Source organism: Rhinopithecus bieti, unplaced genomic scaffold (assembly GCF_001698545.2).
Source record: "Rhinopithecus bieti isolate Rb0 unplaced genomic scaffold, ASM169854v2 scaffold_13348, whole genome shotgun sequence".
In the NCBI taxonomy this organism is placed as follows: domain Eukaryota; kingdom Metazoa; phylum Chordata; class Mammalia; order Primates; family Cercopithecidae; genus Rhinopithecus; species Rhinopithecus bieti.
Window position 1 is genome coordinate 10,164,106 of NW_016808764.1, and position 9,204 is coordinate 10,173,309.

At 43.1% G+C, this 9,204-nt stretch overlaps 1 pseudogene; it reads right to left on the reverse strand.

The window, feature by feature from the left end:
• Positions 1–3,985: 3,985 nt before the first annotated feature.
• Positions 3,986–9,204, reverse strand: part of LOC108538818 (argininosuccinate synthase pseudogene) — a 9,019-nt pseudogene continuing 3,800 nt past the window's right edge.

Genomic DNA, 9,204 nt, shown 5'->3' on the forward strand with positions numbered 1-9,204 from the left:
AGAAAGTCCAGATGTCCCGATACCCATAACAGTGTGTGCTTTGAATATAATTGTAGTTATGGCTTGATGTACTCACACACTAGAATGTCAAGGATAGTTTAAATCAATATTATAAATTTTGTCATGCTATCTGCTCACCCTCATGTAGACTCAGCTTAGCTTAGTCTTTACATACATAAGACCCCCTACATAAGAAAAAGTTAAAGCAAAGATGGTGCGCTCCTTGCTTGCCTTCTCAGGGTGTTGTACTCTGGAAGGGAGTAGCTTCTAATTAACTTGCTTCTTTCACTGCAGTCTGTGACTCACCTTGAATTCCTTCCTGCGTGAGACCCAAGAACCCTCTCTTGGGGTCTGGATCAAGACTCCTTTTCCCGTAATGAATCCAGGAGGCAAAAAATAAGGACATTTAGGAATTGAGCAATTCATTCAGTAAATAAACATTTGTGTGCGTGTGAGCACCCACGTGCATACATACACTTATATGTAGAGGATCTAGAAAAATCTTTATATCCTTTGAATAGAGAAGATACACATTTCCCCCCATATGATCATGGTACATTTAAAATAGTTGATCCCATATTTGGCCACAAAGAATTCTTTTTCTTTTCTTCCCCTGGAGATAGGGTCTCCCTCTGTCACCCAAGCTGGAGTGCAGTGTCACATAGCTCACTGTAACTTCAAACTCCTGGGCGCAAGCAGTTCTCCCGTCTCAGCCTCCTGAGTAGCTAGGACTATAGGTGCATGGCACCATGTCCAGCTAATTTCAATTTTTAAATTTTTTGTCGAGATGAGGTCTCACTATGTTACCCAAGCTGGTCTCAAACTCTTAGCCTGAAGTGATTCTGATCCTCCCCAACCCCACCAGCCTCCCAAAGTGTGGGGATTACAGGTATGAGCCACCACGCCTAGCCTAAGCAATTCTTGATACATTAAAAAATAGAAGAGGTATACCATAGGCCATGATATGGTTTGGATCTGTGTCCCCACCCAGATCTCATGTTGAATTGTAAACCCCAGTGTTGGCAATAGGGCCTGGTGGGAGGTGGTTAGACATGGGGGCAGTTTCTCATGAATGGTTTAGCACCATTCCTCTAGTGCTGTTCTGCTGATAGAGTTATCATGAGATCTGGTTGTTTAAAAGTGTATAACGCCTCCCACCCTGCTCCTGCTCCAGCTGTGTAAGATGTGCCTGTGTCTCCTTTGCCTTCTGACATGATTGAAAGTTTCCTGAGGCCTCCCAAGAAGCTGCAGGTGCCAGCATCATGTTTCCCATATAGCCTGCAGAACCGGGAGCCAGTGAAGCCTCTTTTCTTTATAAATTACCCAGTCTCATGTAGTTCTTTTTTTTTTTTTTTTTAAGATGGAGTTTTCATTCTTGTTACCCAGGCTGGAGTATAATGGTGCAATCTCAGCTCACTGCAACCTCTGCCTCCCGGGTTCAAGCGATTCTCCTGCCTCAGCCTCCCGGAGAGCTAGGATTACAGAGGCATGCCACCAGGCTGGCTTTTTTTTTTGTTTTTTTTGTATTTTTAGTAGAGACAGGGTTTCACCCATGTTGGCCAGGCTGGTCTCGAACTCCTGACTTCAAGTGATCTGCCCACTTCGGCCTCCCAAAGTGCTGGGATTACAGGCGTGAGCCACCACTCCTGACCATCAGGTAGTCCTTTATAGCAGTGTGAGAATGGACTAATACAGGCCACAGTATTTGAGCATAATTAAAATTATAAATTAATAATTTAAAAAGTATCTAAAAGTCTTGACCACTTGGACGTGAAGAATTATGCTGCCAGATAACTTTTGGATTACTAAAATACAAAATAAAATACAAAATACAAAATACTCTACTAAAATACAAAATTAGCAGGGCATGGTGGCTGTGCACCTGTAATCCCAGCTCCTTGGGAGGCTGAGGCAAGAGAATCGCTTGAACCTGGGAGGTAGAGGTTTCAGTGAGCCAAGATCACGCCATTGCACTCCAGCCTGGGTGACAGAGCGAGACTCCATCTCAAAACAAAAACAAAAACAAAAGCAAAAAAACAACAACAACCCATAAAACCAGATGGAAAGCTCCTTAAGTCATTTAATAAAGCCAGCACAGCTTTCATAGCTCAATCAGTTACAGGGGATGCAAAGAAAAGGGCATCGTAGACTAATTTCACTTGCACATGCATTCAATAAATGTTTATTGAGCACCTACTAAGAATGTCAGGTACTGTTCTAGGGGCAGGGAATATAGCAGGGAACAAAACAGGTTAAGTCCCTGCTCTCTTGAGATTACTTATTGTGATACTGGCAAAAAGCTCCCTCCGCATCTCTGGAGAAACCAAGGCATGATTAGAGGGTTCCAACTTCCAGCCCCACCCTCCAGCCTCTAGGGAGAGAAGAGGGGCTGAAAGTTGAGTTGATTAACAAATGGGTAGTAATCAGTTATGCTGCAGTAATGAAGTCTTCATAAAAACGAAAGGACAGGGTTCAGAAGAGCTTTTGGATAGCTGAACACATGGAGTTTCCTGGAGGGTGGCACCCCAGAAGGGCATGGGATCTTTGCTTCCCTTCCCACATGCCTTGTGGTATGCATCTCTTCCAGCTGGCTGTTCATCTGTATCCTTTATAATAAATGGGCCAATGTTAAGTGTTTCCCTGAGTTCTGTGAGCTGCTCTAGCAAATTAATCGAATCCCAGGAGGAAGTTGTGGAAACCCTGACTTAGAGCTGGTTGGTCAGAAGCACAGGCCACAATCTGTGCTTGCAACCAGCATCTGCAGTGGTGTGGGCAGTCTTGTGGGACTGAGCCCTCAGCCTGTGGGATGTGATCTCCAGGTGGATAGTGTCAGAATTAAATTGAATTGGCAGCCACCTAGCTGGTGTCCACTGGAGAGGCATCTGCAGAACTGTTTTGGTGTGTGGGGAAAAACCCATGCATCTGGTGTCGGAAATGTTGAGTGACTCTGTGGGAGTAGAGAGTAGAAAAAACACTTTGGTTATTTATGTATGCTTACACTTACTAATACAGATGCAAACATTCTAAATAAAGTATTAATAAAAATCAAGTTATATAATAAAATAACAACATACTGTTATAGAATAGAGTATTTTAATTATGCCCTAGTCTATATATTTCAGGTATACAGGCTGGTTCCCTATCAAGACATCTATTACCATTAGTAATGAATTATGATAATACTGTAAAGGAAAAACTATATGATCCTGTCAATATACACTGAAGAAATATTTTATAAAATTTAATAGCCATTCCTAATAAAAATTCTAAGCTAATAGGGTGTGATGACTTTTCTATTAAAAAACAAGTCTAAGTAACAATACAAGGAAACTACTTATCTAGGATAAGGACTGTTATCTCTAAACCCAATAGCAAACATTATTCTAAATAGCAAAACTCTGAAATCATTTCACTGAAATCAGAAATTAGAAAAGGATGTCCATGTGCTATTATTATGTTACATTGTCAAAGAAAGGTAAGAAAATAAAATAATTGCCATAAACTTTGAAAAAGAAGAAATAAAACTATTTATGTTTGTCTATGTGACTTCATTATTTGCCTAGAAAACTCAAGGAACTTTAGTAATAAACTATTTGAATTGTAGGTCTTTTGGAAAAGTGGGCAGATGCAAGATAAATATACAAAAGCACCAACTTCTCTCTATATTAGCAGTAAGTACTTTGAAAGGAAATTAGAAAACTTTTATTTTCTACAGTTTTATAAAAGCTTAAAATATTTAGGAGTGTAATTTTTAAAAATCGTTTGTCATTTTATAGCTCCCCACCGCAGCTGCCCCCACCCTTCTCTTCGATGATGACATTTGCAGGCTTCAGGGCCACCAGGGAACAAAGCTGAGGTCTGGCAGCCCCACTACGTTTGCCAGCCAGAGAGAACAAGTCACGATGACAAATTATCACAACAATTAGCGCCTGTACTTGGGGGATCTGCAAATTGAGAAGGCCCCAGCTCCTCATTGTACAGGGGTCTATTTGGCAGTGACCTTGCTCTGGAGATGACATTCCTTCAGCCTGAGGGAATTGATGTTGATGAACCCGTGGCATCAATTGGCTCATAATCACCCTGCACCTTCATGCTCACCAGCTCCTCGTTGTAGAGAGACAGTGGGGACTCCCAGCGGAGGATGTACACCTGGCCCTTGAGGACGGACACCTGCCCTGTCCCTTCCACTGGTTCCTGGGCCTTGGCGTTACAGTGGCAGACAAATTTCATACTCAAGGCTATGCCAGAAACCAGTATACATCAGCTCAGCAAATTTCAAGCCCAGGCTTTGTTTGATTTTGCGCACTTCTCCGTACATGGTGAAGGCCTTGATGTCTAAATGAGTATAGTAAAGGATGGTGCCTACTGGGGCCTCACCGATACCTCGGGACTTCATTCCATTGAAGCGGTTCTCCACGATGTCAATACGGCCCACGCCGTGCTCGCCCGCAACTTCGTTCAGGTACACGAAGAGCTCCAAGGAGGTCTGGTGGGTGGTGCCATCCTTGACGTTGGTCACCTTCACGGACACCCCTTTTTTGAACTCGATGTCGAGAATGTCAGGAGTGTTGAGGGCTTTGGCCAGGTCCTGGGTCTTCGTCTAGAGACCTGGAGGCGCTTGGTTCTTGGGGTTCTCCAGAATTCCAGCCTGGTAGCTGATGTGCATGAGGTTCTCGTCCATGCTCCACGGGCTCTGGGGAGTGACTGGGATGGGAATCCGATGTTGCTTTGCCTGTTTCATCAGGTGATTGCGGCTCTTGAACCAGTTGTGGAACTCGGGCATCCTCCAGGGAGCAATGACCTTTATCTTGGGGGGGGCGCCAGCGAGTAGCACGTGAGCTCAAACAAGGCCCTTTCCCGTGGCGCCGTGAGACACATACTCGGCCCCTCCCGCTGGGCGATTTCCACTTGTTTGCCGGCGCTGCCGGGCCTGGCGAGAGAGGTGCCCAGGAGGTAGCGGTTCTCATACAGTGCGCTGGACTGGATGGCCGGCCGGATGAACTCCTCCACAAACTCCCTGCTGGCATCCTCAGTGAACACCTTTTTGGTCCCAAGCTTCAGTGCCTAATTCCTGGCTTCCTGGAAGTCTTCCTTCTGGCCAGTGTTGGACAGGTATGCAATGACGTCATAGCCTTGTTCCTTTAGGAACTCGAGGATGCAGGAGGTGTCCAGGCCGCCATTGTAGGCCAGAACCGCGGAGCCTTTGCTGGATATAGTGTCTGGGATTGGAGGCGCGAGTTCCCGGCGTCTGGAATGTGTCTTCACGGTGCAGTGAACCACTCGGCCTCGGGGGGCCGTGGCAGGCTACAGAGCAGGGAGGAGTATAATTTCAAAATACCAAACCATCCACAGAAACCAAGAGAATAGTACCCATAACCCAGCTTCAACAATTGTCAATGTTCTGCCCTTCTTGTTCCATCCTGTCTCTCCACCTTACCTCCAGGAGTACTTTAAAGCAAATTTCAGAAATCAAATAGTTTCACCTTGACAGTAAAATTAGTAAGATATAAGACCTATTTAAAGTTATAAAAGCTTAGTTAAAGTTGTAAATATTATCTGAACAAATGTAAAGACATCTCGTGTTCTTTGATGACTTGGAATCATAAAATCTATTTAAAGATTTTTAAAAAATGTATTTATTTACTTACTTTCAGAGACAGGGTCTTGCTCTGTTTCCCAGGCTGTAGTGTAGTGTCAGGAGCATAGTTCTCACTGCAGCCTCATTCTCCTCGGCTCAAGGGATCCTCCTGCCTTAGTTTTCCAAGTAACAAGGAATACAGGTGCACACCACTATACCCAGCTAATTGTTTTTAAAGACGAGGTCTTACTATGTTGCCCAGGATGGTCTAAAACTGCTGGCCTCAAGAGATCCTCGTGCCTTGGCCTCCTGAAGTGTTAGGTTTAGAGGCATGAGCCACTGTACCCAGGCCTGAATTTTTAAATATAAACCCAAAAGCACAGGCAACAAAAGTAATAATAGAGAAATGGGATTGTATCAAACTAAAAAGCTTCTGCACAGCCAAGGAAACAGTCTACAGAGTTAAGAGACAACCTACAGAATGGGAGAAAATATCTGCAAACCAAACATCTGACAAGGGATTAATATCTAAAATAACAAGGAACTGAAACAACTCAATAGTAAGAAAACAAACAATGCAATTAAAAAATGGGCAAAGGATTTGAATAGACATTTGTCAAAAAAAGACAAGTGACCAAGTACAGTCATTTCTTGGGATCTGTGGGGGATTAGTTCCAGAACACCCTGCAGACACCCAAATCTGCTGATGCTCTCGTCTCTGATATAAAATGATACAGTGTTTGCATATAACCTACACACATCCTCCCATATACTTTTATTTTTTATATAAAGATGGGGTTTCACATGTTGGCCAGGCTGGTCTTGAACTCCTCATCCCAAGTGATCCTCCCGTCTTGGCCTCCCAAAATGCAGGAATTACAGGTGTGAGCCACCATGCCCAGCCCCCTCATTCAATCTAGAGATTTAAATCATCTCTAGATTACTTATAATACCTAATAAAATGTAAATGCTATATATGAATACTATCCAGCTTCAAGAAAGAAGGAAATCCTGCCATTTGTGACACCCTGGATGGACCCAGAGGATATTATATTATTTGAAATAAGCCAGATACAGAGAGACAAATACTGCATAATCTTGTTTGTATGTGGATTCTAAAGAAGTTGGACTCGTAGAAGCAGAGAGTGCAATAGTGGTGACCGGGCTGAGAATTGGGTGTTGGGGAGATGTTGGTCAAAGGATACAAAATTTCAGTTAGGAGGAGTAAGTTCAGGAGATCTATTGTACAGTATGGTGAATACACTTAATAACAATGCATTGTGTTCTTGAAAATTGCTAAAAGATTAGATTTTAAGTGTTCTTACCTCAAAAAAATGATAGGTATGTGAAGTAATACATACGTTAATAAGCTCAATTTAGTTACCCCACAGTGTATACATATTTCAAAACAACATATTGCACACAATAAATATGTATAATTTTATCAATTAAAATGTTAGAAAAGATACATTGGGCCAAGCATGGTGGCTCATGCTAGTAATCCCAGAGTTTTGAGAGGCAGAGGCAAGAGGATCGCTTGAGGCCAGGAGTTCAAGACCAGCCTGGCAACATAGACCCAGTCTCTACAAAAAGTTAAAAAACTAGTTGGGTGTGATGGCACGTGCCTATAGTCCCAGCTTACTCAGGAGGTTGAAGTTGGAGGATCACTTGAACCCAGGAGGTCAAGGCTGCAGTGAGCCATGTTCATACCACTCCACTTTAGCCTGGGCAATAGAGTCAGACCCTGTCTCAAAAAACAAAAACGAAAGTAATTGGTTACCTCAGAGGGGTGGGATTGAAAGGTGTGGGGTATGGATGGGGCTGATAAGCTTTTTTTTTTTTTTAATATATCCTTGTATTGCTTCATTTTTTGCACAATCCTTAATACTTTTATAATACAAAAAAAATTTTAAAAATGTGTTTGCTCTATTTCCAATGTCTAGAACACTTTTGGCACATATTTGGCATTCAATAAATGTTGGTTGCGTAAATAAACAAATGGATTTTGTTAACATTTGTTGAGTACCTGCAGTGTGGTAGGCATTGGACAGCAGGTACTGCCTTGTATTTATGTGGTCTATAAGCCATTTGAGTTAATTGGATTCTGGTATATCAGGGAGCAAACTACATGCCCTCAAACATAGCAAACAGAGACAAGGTTACAGCTACTCCTCTAGCCGAAGACAGAGCCTACGCCTGCTCTCGAGTGCATCGTAAGGATCCTACTGATGCTTATTTCATATCTTTGATATACAGGCACACACTGTCCACACTTCAGGCAATCATTTACACACTGAGGGAGGGTGCGATAAGGGCATATGGAGTAGAAGTTTTCTGATCTGGACTTTACTGACTGCGCTAGAAAACTGATGATATCCTTTCCAGTGTTTCTAAGAACAAGTCTTCCATTTCTAAGCACGATTCTTCCATTTCTAAGCAGCATGTTGTCTGTTTACTTACGATTATTTTTTACTTGTTATCTGTAAATGTTGGGGTGATCAGACCCAACACCAGGTCGTGGGGGCGACGAAGTCCAGTGGAGTCAAAGAAATGAGAAAAAGACAGTTTGAGAGAGAAAGTGGGACCAGGGGCCCATTGCAAGTTTGGAGGCTGCCAAGGCCCAGAGCTCTGGGAGCCCATGCTATTTAATGGTGCTCAAACAAAGAAACAGGTGGTGAGGATGTGGGGGTTGAAAGGAAACAGTGTATCAAGTGAATGAAAAACATATCTCCGCTTGAGATAATGGGAGTGCTAGAAGCAAGGAGCCAGCAAGCCTAGCAGACATGCAGGCCCTGCCTCAGCTTCTCTCCCAACACTCAGCTTTTTCTCCCAACAGTAAGTAAGGTTCTTTTTTATTTACAAATAAATTATAATTTATTTTATTTTCAAAAATTTGCTCAGTTGATGGGGTTGAATTTCTGCAGTGATTGCTGAATTAATTATTAATTAATTATTATTATTATTTGAGACAGAGTCTCACTCTGTCACCCAGGCTGGAGTGCTGTGGTGTGATCTTGTTATGCCCGGAACGTTTGTTCCCCGAAGAAGTCCACCAGAGTCCAGAGTCAAAGCCAAGCGGCAAGGATCTTTAATGCAAGTTCGAACTTGGTCCCTCCGTTCTACAACATATAAGAGGGCCCTGAATGATGCATGTGGCCGCTTTTTATAGCCCGATGCATACAGGATATGTAAGGTTACAGAGGTACAAAGGAATTCTTTTGGTTGCAGCATTATAACTGGTAATTGGTTAATACAATTAACAGTTTTCCATTTGTTCCCGCGCTTTTAGTAAAACTACAAACGGTTGTGATCTTATCAGGGGCTCTCTAGGTGGTGTTTCTGAGATGTGTGGGGGGATGTGTTTGTGTTGGGCTCAGGAAGTTGGGACAAAATAGGGGATTGTGTTTGTACTGGGTCCAGGACTAAGATATGTGGCAGACACCGGTAATTAGAGCAGGACAGAGACTTTCACAACGTTTGTCCTTACAATGTCCGGAGTCTATAGATAACCTAATTAACCTAATCGGTTAGGTCCGGGGTCGATCTTTAACTAGGCTGAGGGCGCCGCCCGGGCTGTCAGGGCGCCGCCCGGGCTGCTTGCCTGTGGACTTCATTTCTGCCTTTTA